Below are 24,893 nucleotides of genomic sequence, written 5' to 3' on the forward strand. Positions count from 1 at the left end.
TACGAGCACCAGCAGTTAGGACCCTGGAAACAGCTCTCCTCTCCTGTAACTAAGTGAGGTGGCATTCTCGGTCATATCTAAACTGGCTGTGGTTGTAACTCCTTCCACTGTCTCAGCCAGTAGTATGGTGATGAAACCTAATTTTCTAACATCACAGAGTTGAGGGTCCGACTCAGAATGGTAGTGACTTTCCTGAGGTTATCAGCACAGCTCTGCACTTGGAACTCCCCCTGCTTCAGTTTTAAAGTAAATTTTTCTTTGTTTTATGAAAATGTGTGCAATAATTGCCACATAATATAGTCTTTAGTAGCGCAAGTTAAATGTGCAGTATTTTATTTTTACAATATAATTTTAGCAATCTGGTCATAAAGAGCTTTTCAGCGCATACTGCACTCTCAGATGCCTCGTTAAAAAAGTGAAGGATCATCTGATTTACCACCAGAAACAGTCAAATCAATTGAAAGATATCAGAGACCTCTCAATATGGAAATACTTATCTTAATGTCACTTTCTTTGATATGCTCATATCACTCATAGTTACAACAATGGAACATATGTTAAGTATTTATTCATCTTGACATATTTTTAGATATTTTATTTTAGAGGTTTGCAGTTTATATGGTGGATCAAATAAACAAAGACACTGAAGTTATTCTCAAAGAACATATAACTGAAATAATTAAGATTTAAAAACAGTAATATAGGAAATATCAAAGGGCATACAAATATTTACAGAACTCCAGTACAGACGGTCATGTCAATGCCAGCGCATATCAGTCAACTTGGGCTAGCTAATGCTGTGATAACAAACAACCTCAAAAATCTCAGTGACTCACAAAACAAAGGTTTATTTTTCACTCACATTACATGTCCACTTGAGGTCAGGAATGACATCTGTTCCACGTTCCTTCATTCCCTACCTGAAGGGATTTGTCTTATAATAAATGGAAAAAAGGGCATGGTGGAACCACACAGAGTTCTTAAAACCTTTGTTCAGAAACAGCGCTTGTAGTTTCCACTTATATTTTCCTTGGCCAAGGGAAATTGGGCCTGGGAGGCACAGCCCTCCTACAGGGAGAGGCAGCACAGTGTTTCTTCAGAAATGTTTAACATTTTTAATATTTAAAAAAGCTAATATGCCTTTACCAGAGGCAAAATACTTAGTTGCACTTATTTCAGAAGTTATATAGGATCCCTTGAATACCCAAGAAGGAATGTCGCTCCAGGTGTGAGGCAGGGAGGGCGGCAACAGCGGCCCTCTCACTGAGTGGAACCGGCTTGGGGTATATGGCATATATAGTACGTATGTGACTGCCCTTTGTTTTTCTCTATTTACTTATTCTTGGGCTATTTGCCTCTCGACTGCGATCAGATCCTGTGTTGACATTAGGTTATCCAGCTCCTGACCCACTTCTGGCTTAGTGCAGTATTCCGGCAATCACACATTTCCAGTCCTCAGCTCTCTCACTGATTCTGTCCAAGTCCTTTAATCCACGCCATGCTGTGCTGCTTAAGGAGTCGCAGGACTGCAGCCTCCGTAGCACCTGTACCACATCTGCCCGCGTTCGCTCAGTCCCAATCCCGGGCCTGGCGCCTCTCCCCAAATCTGGCAGATCAATGCCGCTGTTGTCTGTTGAGAGCGCCTATAAATAGTGAGTGAAGAACAAATTGTCAAGCAAATTCATTTCGGGTAAATAAAATCTGGAAACACCTGGTCCAGAGGGATGGGAGCTAACTTCCTTAATAGTAGCAAGTATTTAGAAACTACTGTTCTTTGAGTTTCTTACAAAGAGGAGCTTGAAGGAGATGGAGTGGTCAGGAAAGGGTGCCTGACAATGGTGGGACTTGGGAAGGTAGGATTTGAAAGAATCAAACAAATGCAAATTATCATGCTTATTTAGCAACTTTTAACAAACGTAATAAAAATATACACAATTACTACATAGAGATTATATGTACTTTAAATTTCATTCATTTTATCTGTAACATTTGCATATCCAAAGCATCAAATTTTAACATAGTTAAATTTATTAACAGCATTGGCTTAAATGTAAATCTTATTAGTTTATTTCTAGGTTTAAAATAAGTCAAGTATGAATTACACAAATTAAACTTATGCATATAATGCATATTCTTAATAGTAAGGAGAGGTGAAGAGTAAATAAATAACGACTTGGCCGCATCTTCAGTGTCAAATCTTTGCAAAATACGTTCCTGTTTCTTTGACTACCGCACTGCCAAACTGGTTTCGCGTTTAGGATGAGAAGACAGATGTGTGGGTTTCAGATAAGCATCCTACCTGCTTAGGCTTCAGGCTCTGCCCAACACAGAAGCAGGCTCAGAAATGAGAGAGAAGTCTCTCCCATTTCTCCCCTTCTCTTTTAGACTTAGTAAGAGGGTGAGCTAAACCCGATGGCCCTTTATGAAAGCTATGTTTGAAGGCAGCATCGCAGGCAGCTGATCTTTCTTTTTTGCAAAAACGGGGGAACTTGTTTACAGTCTTCCTGTTTAGAGGCAATAAGTAATTTTTCCTGCCTAACATATGCGAGCTATTTTACAAAATCTTTTCCAACTTTCCTTAGAGTACCCTCCAGGGATCAGCAATTCAGGTTAGCTGGTGAGTTTGTCTTTCATTATTTTCTTTTCAAATGGGCTGGTCTTGACAGCTCAGCCACTAGCTGGTTCCAGCGGGCCCTGGGATAACACTGGTCCAGCATGTTGGGACTCTTTCATGAAGGGCCGGTGACAGAAAGCACGAAAGCTGCTGTGTGATCAAGGTACTTAGCTTTTAGTAGCATGGCTTCAGTTTTCCATGTGGGAATCCCTCCAGGAAAAAAGTTCAAGCACTGAACTTACATTCTCCATCCTTGTTTTAAGGTCTGAGATGGAAGGGAAAGGGGATTAATTTTTCATGTGAATTAAAGATGACTCTAACAATACGTTTCTTTACAAAGTTAATAAACAGGAAAAGGCGAGTGATCAAGATGTAACCATAATTATTGCTAGATTTACTTCAGACTGCTCCTTAAAGTTACAAGGCGTTATCATTACAGGCAAGCCTCTTTAATGTCAACATCAATTTAAAATTACTCAGGGTTTTTCAATAAGAGGTCTAAGCTTATTCAAGTTTAAAATGACATCATAAAAGTAGTGACATATTTTTACCATTCAGTGACTATATAAAAAGTAAGATAAAGTGTCCACTACTCTCAAGCTATTGTTTGCACAGCTACTAAAGGCAAAAAATCCCCCACATAGTAGACCAATAATTACAAATATAAAATCAATTTCAGATTAAAAGTAAAGATCAAATTACGAAAGAAGTCTGCAGCGTTGCGCTGAGTGCTTACTGGAATAAGGTACAAGTAATTTCTAGAGATTAACAGCATATTCATTATTGTCCACTAATGGTAAGTGCACATGAACTCACTCATCACTCTATGCTTTCACATCGCACTGCTTTTCTTTTAAATAACTTACTTGTTAAGCAGCAGAACCACAAAAAGCGGCCAACAATGTCATTTTCTACAGTTCACTTAATTTGCTAATCTATAAACACATTCAAATAAAGTTCACCTGAAAGTTGAATATTATAGAGAGATGAACATCTCAAACTGCTTATTTGCTCAAATATTTCTCTTCTTATTTTCCATTGCTTTAAGCACAGTCCTTTGCTGTTGAAAAGATATTTAGCATATCAGTGGAATACACCCAATATCTAAATTCACATATGAAAACTGTAAAAAGGTAAAACTGTGTGTTCATCTCAATAACTATGTTTCAAGGGTGCCACTTAGACATTGACGGTAAAAGCTTGGATTTTTAGAGGCAACGATTCCAACCTTGGCTCTACAATGTATTAGCATAGCTTAGTACTCAAGAGCATAGATTCTGAGGTTGGAATGCCTGGTTTTGAAGCCTGATTCTGCCACTTACTAGATGTGTGACTTGGGAAAGTAATTAATCTTTCTGTGCCTTGATTCAATTATCTATAAAAATGAGAATAATTACAGTAGCTACCTCATAGGGTTGTTGTGGGTTAAAATTGGTTAATATATATTAATATATATAGTAAGTACCAATATATGTACTGGTACTTAGCAGTACCAGGCTCACAGGAAGTACTGTGCAAGTGTTTGCTTTATCATTGTAAGTATTATTACTATGATGATTATTAATAGCTGACTGGATTTTATCAAAGTTATTTAACCTCATCAAATTAATTTCTTCATCCTTAAAATGGGATAATAACAGTCTCCCCCTCATAGGGTTGTCACGAGGCTTGAAAGACATAAGTCACACCTAACCCTTGGCAAAGTCCGTAGCCTGTAGAAAGTGCTCAGGATTCAGTGGTAATTTTCACTGGCTGGTTTTTGGGATTTCTCAGTTCTCTAGTAGTAGACGGACTATAATGAATTCTCTAGTGGCTGGACTCTCACTAATTTTCTGATTATCTCTAACTCTCTCCCATCCATTTACACATCAGAGGGATAGTAAGTCAGAAAGGACCAGCTACTTTGCAGCGTAGGAGAAGACGTGTACAAAAGAGACCGCTGCAGCTGGGACGGCCTCTGAAATGGTGGCTACGCCTATTTTCATCCTGTTTCACTGCTTTCCAACAGTCTGGCCCTGCTACCTTGTAAAATCACAGTGTTAGTAATTACAGCTGGAAAAAAGTATAGTAGCAATATTCAAATTCATGATGACAGTAGGGGGTAAACACCAGTCCTGTCAAGGGCTGGATCTTCCTTACTTCATATTTCTGAGAAGTTTCTTCTGTGAGCAATTTTGTCAACATTTCTATAGTAGGCATGACTTAAAATGTGATGCTGCCTTAGAGAAAGAGTCCTCCAAGCCTCCATCCTGAAGAATACTATAGCTCTCGTGCTATGTCTTTGGTGTAGAAGAGTGGCATAGTCCATTCTTAAGCCAAACTACGGTTAGCCAGAATCCAGATGCATCTATAAAACAGCCTTTATTATTTAGATTTAATTATGTCTTCCAACCCTACAAAGTCTGAGACGGAGCAGGAGAAGGTTAGCTGTGCGTTCTAGTCTTCAAATCCTCCCGCTTCTCCTCCTCAGCTCATGTAGCAAAGGTTCTTAAAATTAGGGAGCTGGCACTCTGATCACTTGGTCCCCTCTCCAGCACCTCATTAACTTCTTCTCCGTCTCCTAATTTGCGTCGTTGTGTGCCATTATGCTGAGTCTCCCCCTCAGGTTGCGTCACCAATATCTGCTTCTGTTACCCTGTCCTCGGTGTGGCTGCGCCCAGGGAAAGCATCAGGAACAAGGGAAGAAAAATAAGATCATGAGCATCACGCCACATTTTCAGAACAATACTCAATTCACCTTGATGCACAAAGGTTTAAAAGGTAAAATATTCTTTTTGTGTATAAACTAATGATTTGGAGAAAATTGGCAACTCTTTCTTCATCAAGAGATAAATGGGCTCTTGAATTTTTCAGGCAAAAATTCTACTATTTCTCCTTTTCCTTTCTGTTAGTTTTAGTCATATGATCAAACATCACTCCCAAAGTTTCACATTCTCTCATTTTACTTGATTAGAAATAAGGAGTGTCATTTTACTAAGTGTTGATAAATCTGATTTGACATCTTCAATGAAAGGTGTTTTTTTCAACTTATGGCCTGTTATCAAAATAAACCTGCTTCACAGTGGCACCAAAACTGACTTGAAAAGTGCAATACTAACTAGAAATCTTAGTATATGCACTGAACCTAATTCAGATTCCTGAGACGCTTTGAATACAGGTAAGAAGGGAAATGGTGGCACCAGCAACAGAAATAGAGAAGTCAGGAATACGATCTTGTGTTCAGAGGAAAACATTAATTTTGATTTTAGAAAGGCTGAATTTAAGATGATGGCAGAGTATCTAAGGATAGGAAGGTAGAGATTAAACTATTGTGTAAGAAAAAGGTCAAGGTTGTAAATGAATGTTTGGGAGTCATGAAACAGTAATTGCTCTAATTCTAAAAAGACTGTTTTATGATAGACTACCAAGTTATATGTCAGATACATCGTTCTAAGTAATGTTTACGCTTCGGCGGTGAGTGTTAGAAACAGTTCCTTATTCGATTCTGTTTTGGTACATCACATGTGCAAAGAGATGCAAAGAGGTATCATAGAATAACTGCTCCCACCTCTCCGGGCCTGACAGCAGCTCCCAACTTGTCAGTCTCTGGAATTGTGAGCATCTATTAGGAAACCATTTGCTGGTGGTCCAGGTGGGAATCAGTCGTATACCATAAACCTCAGAGATCCACTGCGTACATGTGGACTCTGAATTTCTCTTTATTTTGACTTTCTGTGTTTCACTGTCTCTGTAGTGCTGCTGTATAATTCAGCTCACCATTAACCAGATGTCATTTTATACCCGATAGATGATCACACTTCACAGCTGGCTAAATTGATTTCTGTATTTAGTCTATCCCAAACTCAGGGATGCTTCTGGGCCCAAGATGCTGGTAAATGCAAGATCATTATTGGTCACCAAGAATAATGCAAGGAGGAATGAAAATGTAACTCCAAAGCTGGTACTCAGACCAAAGAGGATGAAACATTAGGAGAAATGAAAAAAAACACAGTTGCCATTGAATTAAAAAGTATTAGTTCTTGATTTTGACTTTATTCCTCTTTTTTACATCAGGGAATTTAACAAATCATTTTTCCATATTATGTATTTACAAAAACACATTTTCAAGTTTTCATATTTTGAGAGAAATTTTCAAATAAAATTCCTGTCTATGAAAAGCAATGTTCCCTCTTTCCCACGTGATTTTAAAAGATATCATGGAACTTCCAGTTAATATTCTCACTTAAAAGACCTATGCAAAAAATAGCCCATAATGATGAATTGCATAATTTTAACTAGTTTAAAAAAATTCCAAGTCCTTTGTTTTAAGGGTTTTTTAAGTAAAATCTTGAGCTGTTTATATATATTAATATAACATATATGTATCTCACATAATATGGTCTAATTGGTCAAAACCAACCCTTGTTATGAAAATTAGACTTTCCTTTGATTGTCATTTATCATTTTAAATCAGTGGTTCTCAAACTCTAATGTGCCAAAGATATTTCTAGAATCTTAAGAGCCTTACACAATAAGTCTGGGCAAAACCCCAGGAATCTGAATTTTCCACAAATATACCAAGTAATTCTAAGACATGAGGTCTTCAGACAACTCTTTGAGAAGCTGTTCTACCTGGTTCTAGAGAGCTTTAAAAACCAGAGTGCATGACACAACACCATGGTACAATTCATATTAAAGTGGCTACTTTAGGCCATTTTTTAGAAGGAGTCAAAGCATGTCCTCACAAATAGAAATAAATTTTGTAAAAGTCTTATTCAGAATCTTACACCAAACGATATAAGATATATATCCAACCCCAAAAGTTTTAATTTGAGAACTCCTTGCACTCCTATGTAAGTTTTCTATCTATAATATCAATGAAGAAATAACCTCTTGTGGTAGAGTTCTTAAGCTCTACTAGTGTGTGTTGAGCAATACTCTGTCATGAACAATGACAACACTATATACCATCAAACAAAGCAAAACAAAATCTCCAGTGCTGCTCCTCAGAGGACACGAAGCATAACTTAACCGCTGCAATTCTTCGAGAAAAGCTGTGGGAGAGAGGGGATGTTGAATAGCACAGGACAGAGGCAAGGAGAGCCATTTTAAGACTCTCTTCTTTCTCTCTATTTTCCGTCACATAACTCCCCTGTCTGTAAAAATTGTAATTCTTTATGGAAAACTTTCTAATATACTAATTCTTTAAGGTCCTGGGCCTTCTTTGGTCATGAAAACTGATCTATAAAAGATAAGCTTACTGTCTTGGATGAATATTTAGAAACCAATTTCAAGAACTCACATACAAACACTATATTTTATGTCAGGAAAGCTTTATTTCAGAAGGCAATTGTGCTGGACACTTGCTCCAAGCAAGCATGACAAAAGTCTTAAATGGTTTATATGTAATTTTACTGTGAACAAAACTAATCTTACAAAATTATTATTGTTTCAATTAAATGCAAGAAAATACTGCATGACACTAAATTACCAAGAAAATCAATTACCAATAAACCGACAGCATATTTGTATAATAATTCGTCCTTTAAATAATCAAATGTTCTTCCATAAGCTTTAGATTATTTCCCCAAAAGGGTTGACATGGCATTTTGTCTTGTATTTGAAAGCTATCTTTTGCTGTTAATTTGCATTAAACAAACAACAAAAAGACAAGAAAATCAAAGGAAGTCCCCCTATATGGTTCTCCCACACATCTTGAGCCGTGTGAGCAAGCAGTTAAAACATGCAAATCCAGTTTGGAGGAAATTCGACATCTCTATTATAGATGAAAAGTAAACAAAGCAGATGAAGGATTAGTGCAATTCCAAATTTAAGATATTGCTCTCAGTGACTTATAATAAAGCGGTGTTGCATACGGTGGCATGTTTTAGATGACATTTCAATTGTACGAGCAATTTGCATTCTATCTGACATTAAATAACGTTCTCAGTATTATGAATTCCAGCAGCATCCTCATCTCTACAGCATAAAGATATGAACTATGAGGCACATCTTAATGAAGGGAGTAAGTTTTCCTGTCAATCTGAAATGTGAGACAAGGCAGTACCTGGACTAAACTGCCAGCAACATTATTGTGAGTTGCCCACTCCCGGCACAGTACAAATCTTCAGCTAAGGCATTCTTCTTATTAAATAAAGATCTATAACTGAACACATGTATCTGTAATATCACTACAATCCAAAGAAAATTAAAAGACAGATTATGTCCAGGATATTACATGCACCACCACAGAGCACTGCTAGAATCTGGTATGGTCCTGTTGCTAAGATACCTGGCTAATGCCACGGAAACGAGCCCTTCTTACTAATCTAGTACAATCCATGCATGCTTCCACATATTTTGGCAGGAGAAAGTAGGAGTCCACTGACAATGGTTTGGGATATTACTAGCCAGTGTTCCTGAATTTATACATTTTTTATCTCTTTCTGGTAAGCTTCAACAATCTTAGTGAAATAAGAAATGTAGCACTCCGTTAATGGTATTTGGTTGCTTTATGCCATTTAAAACAAGTAAGATTACTCTTTATCCTTCTGCATAGTCAATAAAAGTTGCTTAAAAAGGTAATTATTTAAGTGCCTTTGGCTGCAAAATTGTGGTGCTCCCCAAAAAGATTCCCCTTAATCTTTGCGATTTATATTGTTATATGCACATAAATGGCTTTCTGCATTTTCTCTCTCTATTGCTTTCTTCAAGCAGAATGCAATATGCCAGTTTCCCTGGGTGCATGCTGAATAAGAAATAAGGACACTAAAATGAAATACTTTTATCAGACATCACTTGCAAACCTATGATGCATAAAGTTGGTTTGGAGTACTAACGTTTCCAAAGATTTTTGTTTTATTCATTTAAGAAAAATATAGAGAGAGAGAAGATTAAAAGCCGTTTTATGCATGAAAATAATGCATAAAATTCTGAAATGAAAAATAAATGCTTTGAGGCTTCCCCTGTATAGAATACAAATGTGCTTTCCACCTCCAGGTGTCATTTTTTAAATTTTGGAACAGTCTGCGATAGTTAAAGCAAACTAAGCAAAGATTCCTACTAAGAAATCCAACAATTTTTTTCAACGTGAGTATGTTCCTTCTCTGTAGTGCAATTTAATCTTCAGAGCATCACTGACGGTAGTACCATTGAGCTCAAGTTATGATAATAATAACTTTTGCAAATGTTCATAGCTGTCAAATATTATTCACTAAAATGTCAGAAGATGTGATAAAAAGTTAAACCAGAAAAATTATTCTAAAGTAATTGGTTCAAGTCAAGAAGGCAAGGGAAGGTCAAACATTAATCCCTATCCATAAACAGTGAATGAACCATAGAGAAATCACAGCCATATTGATTTTTTTAGGAGGAAACAATTGTGTACTGTATTGGTGGACACACGGATAAAGTGGATGCTTATACGTGTACTGGTGTGCAAATTTATAGTTGCATATCAAAGGCGTTCATTGATTTAAACAAAAGTTTTTCTTCAGATTTAACTGGATTTTTGACTCAGATTTGTTTTCTTATCAATAAAGACTTAGCCCATCTTTGGCGATAGTAAATTATACCTCGAGTACATTAAGTTTATGTTATTTGCACTCTTTTCTGTTTTCCACTCCGTGGATTCACAAGGTCATATGGAAGGGTTATTTGACCAGAAGCCATGGGGACTTCGTGGATTTAGAATTCCACTTGCAATGATATGACTATAGCTCATCAAGATATCCTGCTTTTACTAGTGCTAAAAGCAAATATCATGATTATCAATATGTACCCAAGAGCATCCAAAAAAATGTGTACAGATGTTTAGTTTGTTAATTCATATACTTCCTATATTTTTAGCCCCTTAGGACATTGTTGCAATGAAAATTATTTCTAAATTACTGCCTAAGAGCAGTTTACAAGGGTAACTGTCTTATAAAACAGGAGATTGTTCATGACAAAGAAGAGATAAATCAATAACAGGTGCAAGTGTCTCAGAAACTGTTACTTCAACATAAATTGTCCCTGTAAGAAGGACAGAAAAATGTTTTTACAAACCTTTTACTTTTTTCAATTCTCACTGGAATCCCATGTCAGAAGCGAAAATGGCTGTTTGCTTAGAATAAAGTGTCTTAGCCATCTACGTGGACCTGACAGTAATGGCAAAGGATGGTGCCGATCAATATCCATCTTCTTCATTCCTCAAGTAATAACTTTCAATAGGAAAATCTATTTACTTTTACTTACCTTTATTTTATTTCATTTTGCTTTAAAGAAGTTCATTCCAGAGGGAGGGTTTACCTTGCAAACAGCAGTTAACAAACTGATGATTTAACTAAGGACTCTGGGCCAGGAGGGGCATTGCCATCGCTGTACCTGTGTGTTAATGTTAAGAAGAAACATATTTCTTTGGATTCTAAATTTTTTATTCAAATAACAGTCACTAAACGCCTTTCAAGGCTCACAGCTGCTGATCTGGAACATATATCAACCAGGTCAACCAGAAACGAGGGGCAGCATCCACATTCTTACACGTAGGGCTTCTTGAATTTTTTACATTCCATATGCTGAAGATGCTATATGCTACTGTACTCTAAGATAAACAAAATATCACTGGGTAAGGATTTAAACAGGAAACCTCAAACTCTTTCTTGGAAAGACTTTCAGTTTCATACATTATATAAAGACTGTATTTGGGAAAGACCAGGCATTCTCTCCCCAGGCCTGCAATAGAGAGGGAGCTTCCATTCCAAATTGTCACAAGAGTCATTATTTCAAATTGACTTCAAAATGAAGTGCTCCACATGTATGAGCATAAGCACTGAGATAAAGCAGTTCCCAATGCCTGCAACATTTTCTCTTCTCTTTCTTCTATCTCCCTGTCATCCGTGTAACTGCTTTATAATTATGATAGATTTTTATTTCCATTGAGCTAGAATTGGTTTAAAAGTTATGGCTTTTTGTTTCCTAAACACATTTGTTTTACAGATTGTCTTTTTCAAGTGGATGAACATTGACATTTGAAATACCTGATATTTAATAAAGTTTAATGACAATTCTTATCAATGACTCCATTGAGTGATTTCTAGCCTCATAATTTTTGTTTTTGAAACTGTAACTAAAAGCAACTGCATTTTAATATATATGAAAATTATTGTCTTTATAAGACTCTAGATTTGACATCATGATAAACAAATATTTTTTGTTAACATTTAGACTACATTTTTTTCTTTAATTTCTCTACATCAAAAAAGAAATTAAATTATTCACACACACATATACACACACGGTGACTTCAGACCAACTATGAATATTAGATAACCTTTTTATACTAGAAAAGGTTGCTCAAAAACATTGATATTAATATCAATAGCAACTTAAAGTTTTAGAATTGCAGGAATGAACTAAACAGCAACCTGAGACTACTAATTCTCATCGTGAATTTTTAAATTAATAATTGGTAATTAATTTCAAATCAAAAGCAGTGAGAAAAGCCCATTTCCGAATTCTAGGTTCATACATAAATCTCAGAACACTCACTGTGTCTATTTGTTACTGAGAAAGGAGATCACTGGTATTAAATCCCCGCTTAAACCAACCGCAGGATGGAAAGGAAATTAGAGGCTGTATTCTCCTTAGAATTTCTAAGAAAACATGTATTAACACAGATGTAATATAGCAAGAGAATTAATTGCAAATAAAGTAAAATATACAGGATGATAAAGATAAATTACATTTTGCTTCTAATATCTAAGCATTCATTACTAAGAGGATATCAGCAAAGAAAAAAATGCTTGTGTGCTTTACTCATTTTCTGTTTGCTCCAGACACAGAGATCTCATCTGACAGGAAGGTGATCTGCCTTTCACTCTGACCAACTTCTCTGCAAGCCTGTGTGCGTGTGTGCATGTGCACCACAAAAGGAATACACGAGAAAGCTTCATATATTGTTGAAACACAAAGGACAGATATTCCATTTAAGTAGGACCCCCAATAAATCTAAAGAAAAGCCATTGACAATTTTATAAAAAAAATAGTTTCACTTGTTAAAAGGTACCAAGGGATTAGAAAAAATATTCAAGGTCTTAAGGGTTTTAGAGAGCTTTTTGTTGTTGTTGTTCTCAATGATAGTAATTTTTATTCATGGGTTGGTACTCGCAACATGTTTTGTGGTTGAATTTCATCCACTATTTCATGTTCTAGATATTGACATGAAACTAGATATACTATACCTCGCAAAAAGTAATGACATATATTTTAGGAAAATCAAAATATATAATAAATATATAATAATATACACAATTAAGTGTATGCACTTTAAAGAAGCCTTTATAGTGGATTAGTTCTATAAGGACAAATAGGTATTATTGAAAATATAAACAAATATTAGAGAAGGACATAAAATTTAAGACATAATAAATTTAAATCTCAAACTAAGGCAAATAAGTACTGTTACTTATCCCTCAAACTACACTCATTTTAATAATCCAATTAAAATTGAGTATCTGCAGATGCAGTTGTGTTACCAGTAAGTATTCATTACAGGTGCATTGAGTAAGTAGAAAAGAGAAGGTATCTGTGAACTTAATAATACTTTCAGCTCTGAGGCCTAAAAGAAGGTGAATACATTCCTCTCATCTGCCCACTTGGTTGTATAAAATTGGAACTCTTACAATATTGAATACTTTGATGATTAAGAAGAAACTCAGTGCCAATTTTGAATGCATTGCATTTGCACATTAGTTTTCAGTTTTTCCTGTGAAGAACTGTAGACAGCCAGCTAGGAACAAAGTACTAGACAGAGGCAGCAAGAGGAGGCGAGACAAAGAAACCCACATAGGCCACGACTTCCACACACGTTTTACAAAATGCAGATTCAGAAAATCACATTTTACTTAGAGAAATTACATTAAAATGTTCTCAGTTGGGAGTTCTTATAATGTAGGAAACTTCAGATCACCATTTTTTTCTAAATGATATCGAATAAAACACTCCATCTTTTAAAATAGCCACTAAAAATAGATATTCAGGGGAGTCTAGAAAGCTGTACCTATTGTAAAACCACAGAAGAAGCTCAGTAAATGTTTCATATACATATATGTTTGTGTGTGTGTGTGTGCACATCTGCATACACATCTGTCTGTGTGTCACAATTACACCACAATTACACAATTACTAACTAGAGATGTGTTCAATTCCAGACAAACATCCATCCCCCTCTATGTTACTCCACTGAGTCATTCAGTTGATTTTCTCCCCAGTTCTTTATTTCCTAAGGTTGTAAAGAAGTGAATATCTGCTTCGTTTATGCCCATCTTTTAGATCCCAGCAGAAGACATGGCCACAATTAAGCATTCTAGGCCAGAACCACAGGATCAAAACCACAGAGCTGTAGGAACTGGAACACAGGGGCACAAAGGCGACTTGCTCGCTCAGATCTCACCAGGAGCCTCCATATTCACATTCATTGTTGTTATTTTTCACTAGTCAGATTTACCTCATTTCTATTTTAAAAACCTCTCAAGCTTTATACCTGAATTCCCTCAAATCTGGACCCCAAATGAAGAAAATTGGTTTACACACACACGCAAAATTGTTCAATAGTTGATTAAAGCTTCCGCACCGTTAGAGTAACAGAGTTGCAACAACGGAGGTGCTAATCTGTGCGAAGTAGCTGCACTCATGTGCCTCTTTTTATTTGACATGACTTAGCAGAGGTGAAGGCCTAAATATCAAGTTGTGGACGTTCATCTAAATCACAGCTTTCCTTCACTTAGCATATTAGTTTAATTAAGACATATTTATAAAAAGGCTGGGTGTGTATGTGTGTGCGCTGAATTTCCAAATTCACTAGTATCAGTGACTTTTTTTGTTTACAAAACATTACAATTCTACTTAGTTCAAAGTCACAGATAGAGACAATTTCAGAAATGTAAAACAGCCAGCAAAAGATGGGGTAAAGAGTACAAGAGTAGCGACATTCCTCGCCCTTCCCACACGCAAGAGCTCAAAGAGTGCTGTTGGACACAGCGCTCTATTCGAAGAGGTTTCACACATGCATTTTTAATCAGGATTATATTTCACAAAGATCTGTCACCGCTCACAAATGCAGCCGGCCGGTCCTCCTTGAAATGTATCAGCTCTCGGGCTCAGCCCTGAACTAGTGTTTCTTTGTACAAATCTGGACTTGGTGATCCACAAGGAGATGTTTTTCTTAAAAGGAAAAAATAATCCCTTAGAATTGCTTAGGACCCCCACGCACATTGTTTTGAGTTCAAACATACAACTGTTTTAACCTGGAACCGTCTTCTAAGTCACTCTCTCCGCCAAGTTAATAGTCTAAACATTTGGCTTTAAAGTATTTGCAAAACCTAGAAGATCTAGTAAGTGGTTATTTTAAATTCAATCATTTACGTAACTTTTTGAGTTGAGTTAATCCTACATTTTCTCTTCCATTCTTGATCTATTGTATTATTAATCTATTCTCTCCCGTAATAATTAAGATCACATAATAAGAAAAATATGATGAAAAAATATTTATATGGGCATCTTTCTCCAATGTGCTCCAAACATTGGACACATTGTGTGACCATATTATGAGTATGTTCTCATCTATGTGTATAAAATATCTTCTATGAATTTATAAATGTGGAGGAATGACTCAAGTCTGTAGATATACATCCCTAACACTGCCTGAGCTAACACAATGGATATAAAAGCCAACAGAAGAGATTAAAGGTCATAGTTACTATTGAAATATATGTCTGTTCTGAAATTATATAGATTTAATAAAAAATAAGCTACTTTAAATTGCCTATATTTTGAAAATTCAACCTATTTATAACGACAAAAAATCACTCTGAAATATTCAGATTCACACAGGAACAGAAATTTTTAACACCTTGTTTGCATATAGTGTGTTTAATGTCTAATGAATGCCAATCTCTGTTAAAGCACACCTAATACATTACACATCTACTAACTAAAATTTGGCTCAAAATACATTTCAGAGAGTATGCAGTGGAAAATATTTTAGTTACAAAAAATCTCTCAAATTTGTGAAAGTGCAAAATGTGAAGCCCGTTTAAACTCTTGTAGGTTGGGAACTACTGTATGTCAGCGTGTCCAGAAAAACAGGCCAACAGCAACAGTGCCAGAACATTCACATGAAGTAACTATATCTATATGTTGTCGAGCAACTGGTCATAAAACCCTGAATAAAAGGGCATTTGAAATCGGATAGTTCTGAAAATACCACAGCTGATTTTTTATACTCTCTGACAGTTAAGAACAAAAGACTTTCAGGCAAAGATTTTAGACAATCCCTGTGATATTCGACTTCCCCAGAGTTTATGCTTAAGATTACCAAAAGTCTGGAACCCCAAAACAAAAGTCAATATTAAGCCAGTGGATTCTTGATTCTCAATTCCTTCATGTTCATAAAATTACTATATTGCTCTCCATCATCATCATAAATACTATACATTTTAACATCTGTCAAAGCATTTAAAAACACAAAGCTTGCACCGGGATGAAGAAAGACAGCCTAGAATATTACACCATGTCCTTTTCAGAAACAGTACATTTTACCACAACCAGAAGGTTGGGAAAATAAATTTCAAAATTCTATTGCATCTAATTAGGGGCACAAATACCAATGACTCAAAATTTTCAGGAGCTTAAAAGATAAAATTGTCTTTCAGATCCAAACTGTTGCCTACGTAAGTACAAGGGAAGAGAGAGTCTTAAAGTCATCATGCTTTTTTTATCCGTTGCTTTAGCCTTTGGTAACAAGGAATCTGTGGCTTAGGGTTGCTCAGCCAACAGCCTTGTACGGCACATTTATATTCTCCAAACGGTTTTATGTTTCCAAAGTGAAATTTTAGAGGGTATTAGTTTAAAATATTTATCTCTCTATTTAGGAAAATCTCTCTGTATAGTCTTGGGGGAAAAAAAACACTTTGTAAAAGACTTATCCCTCAGTAAACATTAATGTTTAAGATAGAAAATAAAGAGTGAAAGTAGTAAAATGAGATCATTGAAAATATGACATTAAAAGACAAATTTTTCACAGCCTAAAAGACTGTCATTACAGAAGATTGATCGATACTACAAAGCTCTACATTTTTCTCCAAAAGCGCAAGCCTAAACTTTCTAGAGTCTATTGAAATCTAAAAGATGTTAGTCCTTGTACGTTTATAATTGGGCTTGTTTTTGAATACATAGGGCAATTTTTGAAGTGGATAATAAGCATATGCAATTTATTATGCACACATTTTCCTGTTATCATAAAGAGAGCAAGAACAAACTTGAAGCCAAGATCTCCGTATTTGAGTCTTCCTTTTACAAGTTCCTTTTACAACTGTACCCAATTCTCTGCATCTGCACTTTGTCATCTGAAAAGTAGGAATTATTTCTGTCTCTTCATCTGTCTCCCAAGTTTGTGAGAGTGAGAGAGAATTGCTGTCATAAGGATCAGAATACATTTTGTGTCTCTGGGGCACACAGGCCCCATATTTAATAAATTCACTCTCAAAGAAATGAGCTTGGTGTCTCTTTATCATATTTCCCTATGCTTTTTTCAAACAAGTGTCACCAGAAAATGTGTCATTTATTTATTCACCTTTCTACCCATTGTCTCCCTTACTAGAATGTAAGATCCTTCAGGCAGTGACTTTGTCTTTTTCATCACTATATCCCCAGAGCCCAAATCAACACCTGGCCCATCAAAGATGCTCCAATAATTGTTGCTGATCCAATTATATAAAAGCTATACTTTCCAATAAATACATAGGAATGCAGGCTCCTGCCACCTTCCCCCTGCTGTGTCTGATCTCCATGTGCTAACGGATCTGTCAGGTAGGTGACACGACCATCTGATCAGTAAATTTAACTCAACTAAATAAAAGCCTTTACAGTTACAAGAAGTTTCCCATGGTCTACATGACCTGATACTCTAACAGTATCTATACTGATACAGAGTCAGTATTATTCTTTCTGTTTATGCAGGACACAACTGATGTCATTGCTCATATCAAAGGCCAACCTATTCATTGTATCTCATCCCCTTTTCACCTTTTTTACCTACTTTGTTCCTGTGATTGTCCCTTCCTCTCCTATGCCTGATTTTTTCCCCCATTCTGTTGGATCACTCCCACCAGCACACAAGTGTCTTGTCATGTTACCCATCTAAAAACAAATCCTCTTTCGATCCCTCATGAGCTGTGGTTACTGCCCCATTTCTTTGCTCCTGTTTCCAGCAAACCTCCTCTAAAGATTGTCTGTTTGCTCTCCCTGCTTCCTATCTTCCCATTCCCCCCTGAACAGGCTTCAGGCAAGCTTTCAACTCTACCATTGCACTGAAAGCTCTTTCATTAAAGTCACCAGTGATGTCCATGTTTACAAATCCAATGGTATCCAGTTAGTCTTCATCTAACTTAATCTCTTAATGGCATTTAACAAGTGATCATGTTCACCTTTTTTGAGACATATTCTTTATTTGGCTTTTAGGAAGTCACTGGACCCCCCTTCTCAGCCTCCATTGATGGATACTTCTCCTTTCCCGTTCTCTAACTGCTGGAGTAAGACAGGCTCAGTTCTTCAACCTCTTCTCTTCTGTGTCTCCTGGCTCCCTAGATGGTCAGCTGCGATCACTTGGCTTTAAATACCAACAGTAAACTAGTGACTCCCATATTTACATCTCCCATCCTGCCTCTCCTCTGAACTCCAGCCTCACATACCTCAAGTAGCATGTTTAATAGGCATCTCAAATGGAATACAGCAAAAACTGAACTCTTGATTTTTCCCCCAAATCAACTCTTTCTGTGGTCTTTTGTATCACTCTAAATGACACCAGGGTTCTGCCAATTACTCTGGAAATCAAACAAAAAAACAAATAAACATGGGAATCATCCATCAATTTTGCATATCTTACAGCCAGTCCGTCAGGAAATTCTGTCAGCTCCATCTTCAAATTCTACTAGGAATCCAATCGTGTCGCATATCTACCTCTACTTCGTCAGCAAAAGCAGCTATCACCTCTTGCCTGGGCTATTTGCATAGCTTCCAAACAGGTCATCTGGCTTCCACTCATCTCCCTATGTTCTACCTATATTTAGAACCCAAATTATATCACTTATTGGAACCATCCAATGGCTTTCCATCACACTTAAAATAAAACCTAAAGACCCAAGGTCCTAAATCATCTGCCCCCAGCCCCAGTTTCCTGATTTTATCTCCTACCACTTTCTCCATATCTCTTTGGGCTTCTGCTCTTCCTCAAGGCTGCTGCTCACACTCTTGCTTAAGAGTCTTTACATTTACTTTTCCCTCTACATGGATCGCTCTTTACCAAATGTTTCCATTGCATGGTCCTTCAATTCATTCAGTCTCACCTCAAAGCCATTATTAATTGTTTATTTTCTGATACTAGAATGTAAACTCCACGAGGACAAAGATTATTTCTTTCTTTTTCCCCTGTGGTTCCCTAACATCTAGTACAGTGCCTGACATAGAGTATGGTCTCCATATTTTTGGAAGGATGGAAAGAAAGAGAGAAGGAAGGAAGGAAGGAAGGAAAACATGGAGGAACCAGAAGACGGAGGGAAGAATTAAGATGATTGGAGGCTGATTTCTTTTTCAGTTACATAATTACAAAGATAATTCAAATCTACCAAACATAAGTATCATTGCTGATAAATTGAATGGACTGAACTGGATGGAGTACAAACAGAAAAGGCTTTATTTTTCTCCCACCACTGTCTTCAAGATGCTCTTTCAAATCTCTCTTTCTTTGGCTATGTTTTGGCATACGCCAGTAGCTATCCAAGCATTTCCAACTAAAATAACAACCATTTTGGAAGGTAAGGCTCACTTTGGATTTTTTGAATTTCAAATGAATTTAATGTAAAACTTTAATTTAACATGCAGTCTAAATCATCTCCCCCCCCCAGGGCACCAGCCTGAGCAGTGGCTCTGGGAAAAGAAACTGACAGCTCTTTTTCTGATTTCCTGACCTTCTCTCCTTCCCACTTCTGTGTATCTCAGAGCTGGGGCAGGGGAAGGGAAATTTTTAAGAAAGGGGAGAAAATGTATTTTCACTTTGCTGGTGCAGTTTGTAGTGCTTTCTTGGCTAATACTGGCCGGCACTGCCATGGCAAGCGTCCAAAGGCTGGGCTTTCAAGAAGCACACTTGTGGGGTTCTCTGGGAGGCCCCGGGAGAACATGTGTGCTGTGTTTCTCAGTAACGTAGAAGTGCATCTGCTTAGAGTGCAGACAAATGATTGTGGGATTGAGAACCCGAGGACTAAGGAGATGGCTTAGAGCTCTAGCGTTGACTAAGCGATCAACTACTCTTGGAATTAGACCGTAGACGAACAGAAAAGGAATAAAAATCCTCAGGCTGCACTTGAGGCTATGCTTCATGAATAGAATATCAGCACCACCAACCCATATAATAAAAATGTGCAAAGCAATTAAGCCTGTGTTTTAAAATCACATTTAAATCAATTATGGAAAGATAATTAATGTTTAAGCATATATCAAAGTTCAGTAAATCACTCAGTTGACATATAAATTATATTACAAAGTGAATTCAAACAGGCTTGAATATGAACTAAAAACCTGTGGAGGGATGGCAAAAATTCATGGTCTAGTATGAGGTACCCAAGGAGAATGTTTGTATGTGTTGAAGGAATTGAAATTAGATCTCTACTCACTCAACAATTCACCAATTATCTGGAATGATGTGTTTCCTGTTAATTCAATTCCCTGGTAATGCTAAGCAACAGTCAGTTAAAACCGAAACTATTGCAGGAATACCTGCAGTGGTTAGATATCACAGTAAAAATTTTTTAAATTTTAATTGAAATTTTAAAATAGCAAAACAATGAATCATCCAGGACAATCATTTCATATACAGCAGAAGCATGTAATCACTTACATTGAGAGGGAATTCTGAGCTACACCATGTCTGATAGAGTTGGTCTCACATATTAGCTGAAGCTGGCTGCATTAACGACTGCATGGTAAAGGGAAAAAGCAAATATGATTAATAATTTTATACATTATGTTAGCATGTGGGGAAAAACGTGAAGTTCAACATTTTAGTGGTTCCACTTCCTAAAGAAATAAAGTTTGAACTCTATTTTTTCTTTTTACGAACTTCCACAACCCGTCAACCTTCCCAGTCTTTTCTTGTATTCTTGCTCAGATCCTGTCTGCTCCAGCTGAATGCCTAACTTGTGGCTCTCTCTCAGTTTGCTTTGTGTTTTTTACTGCACTGTCACTTCTCTCAGGAAACACCTTCTTCCTATTTCTCCCTATCGAAACTCATATCACACTTTAAGGTGAAGCTTTAAAAGAATTTTTTTCTCTGTGTACTGCTCACTTCAGCTGAGTGTGCATTTGCCCTTTGCTTAACATTATGTTGTTTGCATCATCCATTTTTTCCCAAGCATTAGCTGTCCTTTATTGCACCCTTTTGTGAACATATCTTCCCAATTAAAAACTATGGCCTAGAGATGAAATGTTGTCACATACTCAACTAGATTTCCCACAGTATCCATAGGACCGCAAATGTGTATATGTGTGTGCATGTGTGTTTGCAAGTGCACGTACATGTGCATGCGTATTTCTATTCATTTGTCCAATGTCTATTGATTATGCTCCTATCTGACACTCATGCAGTCTCTATCATAGGTTTCTAGACACTGGAGAAAAGTCAGTGAGAACAGTGGATTCAATCCTTAGCCTTATGTAGTTTATACTTTAGTGAGGAATATAGACAAATGGATAACATTCAGCGAAAACATGCCATGTAAGGAGGTCTGCGGGAGTGAATGGGAGGAGTTACTTACCCAGACTTGAAGAAACAGAGAAAGTAATACAGAAGAGGAATTAGAGGAAGGTTGGAGACATCAAAGTGAAGAGGAAGAAAACAGTTCCAGATCGATGGATGTGCAAACCAGAAGGCTCAGATGCGAGTGAGCCTGTGCCACCCAAAGAACTGAATTATGGACAGTGTGGCCAGAATGAGAAGTAGAGGGGCAGATGAGGGAGGGCTCAGGAGGCCACTCAAGTAAGAAGGAAATATTTCAGGACAGAGGAAATGGCCAAGGATATCACATCCTGCCAAGACGCCAAGTAAGAAAAAGACTGAGAAGTGTCTACTGGACTTAGCATAAGGGGCCTTTGGCAACTTGCCAGTAATTTTAGTAGGGTGATGGCCCCAAATCCAACTATAGTGGGTTGGGGGAAAGTAGAGAATGAGGAAGTGAGACAAGAGTGTAGATAAGGCTTTCATTAAGTTGGACCACTAAGGAGAAGAGAAAAATAGAGGTGTTAGAGGAGGAAGTTAGATTCCAAAAAGATGAGGAAGATTTGAGCATGGTAAAAATCTGAGGGGAAGGAGCCAATAAGAAGTAATTGATGATCCAGGAAGTGAGGATAATCAATAAATCAAAGTCATTTAGAGAATGGGAGAAATGGGATCCAGGGCACAGAGGGAGGGAAGAGCCCGAGATGAGAGGGAGTGGACAGTGTCACTTCTTCCATTTTAAGGAGAGGGAAAAAAGACAGAATGAATGTAGATGCACCTAAATGTCTAGCTTGGATGGAAGGAAGCTGAAGAGCTAATATATTCTCTATATTGTCATTGCTTTAACATCATTGCCCTCATTCCTCAGAGAAAGTGTCATATTCCTTTCTGAGACTGATATTGAGTAGACCCAGAACATTCTGATGACTTCCCATTGGAGTTAGAAAGAACAAGTAAGGAATAAGCCAAACTACATCTAGTTGGAGGCTGGGGCCAAGAGACTGTAAGTAGAAAGGCTGCCATGTTAGCTCCAGTCCCCCACCACCCCAGAAAGGCCTCAGGTGTCACGTAACACGAACCTCAAGAGAGCTTAGCAAACTCCAGTCCAATCTAGCACAATATTGCTATTCAAGTTTTCCTACTCAAGGATTGGCTAGAGTCTGAGAAGCTGTGCTAATGATCAACTGTACTTTTGTGATCAAAATGGAAGGTTGTGAAAGCAGTACAGAGGGGTTACCAATTCAGCAGTTGTTCACATTAACATGTATGAGTCACCTAGGGAATTTGTTAAAATGTATATTTCCTGGCCCCACCACCACACATTCTGATTCAAGCATATCTATGGCAGGGCCCCGATACTTTCCACTTTTTGCAGTCACCACATGTGATTCAGATGTAGATGTTTCACTCTTGAGCAAGGTCTCGTAGCAAGAAACAGAAAAAGCTAGGAAGAAACCAGGCCAACCCGTCCAGAGACTCAGCCTGCCTTTCCAGGTCTTAGGCTGGGTGCTAGTCCACAAAATGGGGAGCTAGAAGGAAAAAAAACAGATACTGCAGACCTAAATAGCAGGGCCAATAGACCAGGAATCACGGCAGGGTAAAGAAAAGGTAGAAACTAACCTACAATATACAGCAACAACATTTAAAAGTCTTCATGGAACATTTTTGGAACAAGGAGCAATACTGTGATACGTTAAGGAACATACAGAGAAAAGAGCTGCACAATTGTTTATGATAATTTCTATACCAAAACCCAAAACAGTAAAATCAAGGAACTTGTTTGGTAACATTTGTATCCTGGAATAGCTGAAAGTAACCTTTCTTATAGAATTTTAAAAACAAAATATATTTCTGTTCTATTTGGGATAATATAGACTGGTCCATCCAAAAACAGAGCTAAATAATCTCTAGTGCCCCCTTATAAACTATGAATTATAACAAATTATTTCATTTTAAATTACCAAATGATACAAAAAGATGATCTTCTCTCATCTTATAGAAACAAATAGCTACAAAACTAGCATCAAGACTCAAGTCTGTGCCTGTTTTAAGCCAACAAGCAAACAGCCTTGTGTATTTACAGCATAAATGCCACCGATATTCTATTTTGGTCAAAGCATAAAACTGATCTTTTCCTGCAAAGCACTTTGTGTAAAGATATACTTCAGCTCTGTTCCTAAATCTCACGTTTCTAATTTTATTCTCATTTTCTTTTCATCACCGTCAATATCAACCTAACCAACTCATCAAAAAACACAGTTAATACCTGGGCTGGGAGCTGTGCTGAGGCGCACGCAGAGTGCACAGAGTTTCCAGACGGAACGGGCAATTACACAAATGCCCGTTAGTGCACATTTACCAGCGTAAGATCTGCACGAGGGGAAAAGAGCCAAGGCAGCCAACATTATACATTTCTAAACACAAATGCAGCACCTGAGTTAAAACGAGGAGGCTTAATGAAAATAAACAGAGATTTAAAAGAGAGATTTAGAGCCTAAACGCAGCTTAGGACAAGTTGTGACTTTCCAGTATCACACAGGCCTTACATCAAACAGGACTGCGCCTACCAAATGGACGCGGAGGGAGCTTCGCGGGGCCGCACGGCGCTAATCCGCTCTCCGTAGGAACCACAGCGGAAATGAGAAAGTTAGTCTCGTTTCCCCATAAAAATCCCGAACATTTTCTGAGTTTTGTTTCTTTAATTGTATTTAGTTTCGCTTTTCTAGGGAGGTTCTGTGGGACAGTGGTCGAAAAGAGGAAGAAGAGAAGGTCGTGAAAGCCTGAAATGTCTAACGTTTACCCTTGGCAATTCTGACTATGTCAAAAGTAAAGGCTCTGAAAGGCAAAATAATAATAATTAATAATAATAATAAACCTCGTAGGTCAGTGCAATTCATCGGCCACCTTGACACAGGCATAGACAGCCTCTGACAAGGGCTCCATGCAAGTGAGAATTTATGGAAGAGAGATGGGGCAAGCTTACCGAAGACTTGGAGAATATTCAAGTCTACTGGTCCAGAGCAGCCTCCCTAAGAAATCTTTCGGTTCACTTTCCTTCCCCCACCACCGCTGAATTCCTCTAGTGCCCTCCACAAGGAGTCGGACTTGATCAGCAAAAGACGGCACTTAAAGATAGACAAGGACAACACAGAAGGCGTACAGATTATTCCAGTCACCAAATTTTTAATGCTTATATTTTTGTTATAATGCATAGTTTTATGATAAGTAAATGTACAATTTTCATGATGCTCTTTCAGAAGCTGACTATACCCAGTGGAGGAACAATTCTGGCTTTGCATGTACTAAAATAGCTGCATTTCAGGTTCTTACGAGAAAATATAATTAGTGACTGCATCATCGGCTCTCGGAAGTCCGGGATTCTGTCCTGTTTTTAAGTGCCAAAGCACTCACTTTTTTGTGCAGGACTGTTACTTTTGGTATTTAAAAATTGCCTCGAGTCAGAGTAATTTATGCTTAAAATGTACCTAGAGAGTT

General features: G+C 37.3%; 1 long non-coding RNA gene across 2 annotated transcripts; it reads right to left on the minus strand.

Moving 5' to 3' along the window:
* Window positions 1-568: 568 nt before the first annotated feature.
* On the minus strand, window positions 569-24,634 carry LOC138923102 (uncharacterized). Of its 2 annotated transcripts, none has more exons than XR_011436309.1 (4): window positions 24,382-24,634; window positions 20,523-20,600; window positions 4,754-5,264; window positions 569-2,879 (listed from the first exon to the last, which is right to left on the minus strand). It is a non-coding gene; the product is annotated as an uncharacterized lncRNA (long non-coding RNA). The 2 variants fall into 2 exon arrangements; XR_011436308.1 differs by lacking the exon at window positions 24,382-24,634 and adding an exon at window positions 21,439-21,703.
* Between the last annotated feature and the right edge of the window lie 259 nt (window positions 24,635-24,893).

Source organism: Equus caballus, chromosome 2 (genome assembly GCF_041296265.1).
Source record: "Equus caballus isolate H_3958 breed thoroughbred chromosome 2, TB-T2T, whole genome shotgun sequence".
Classification (NCBI taxonomy): domain Eukaryota; kingdom Metazoa; phylum Chordata; class Mammalia; order Perissodactyla; family Equidae; genus Equus; species Equus caballus.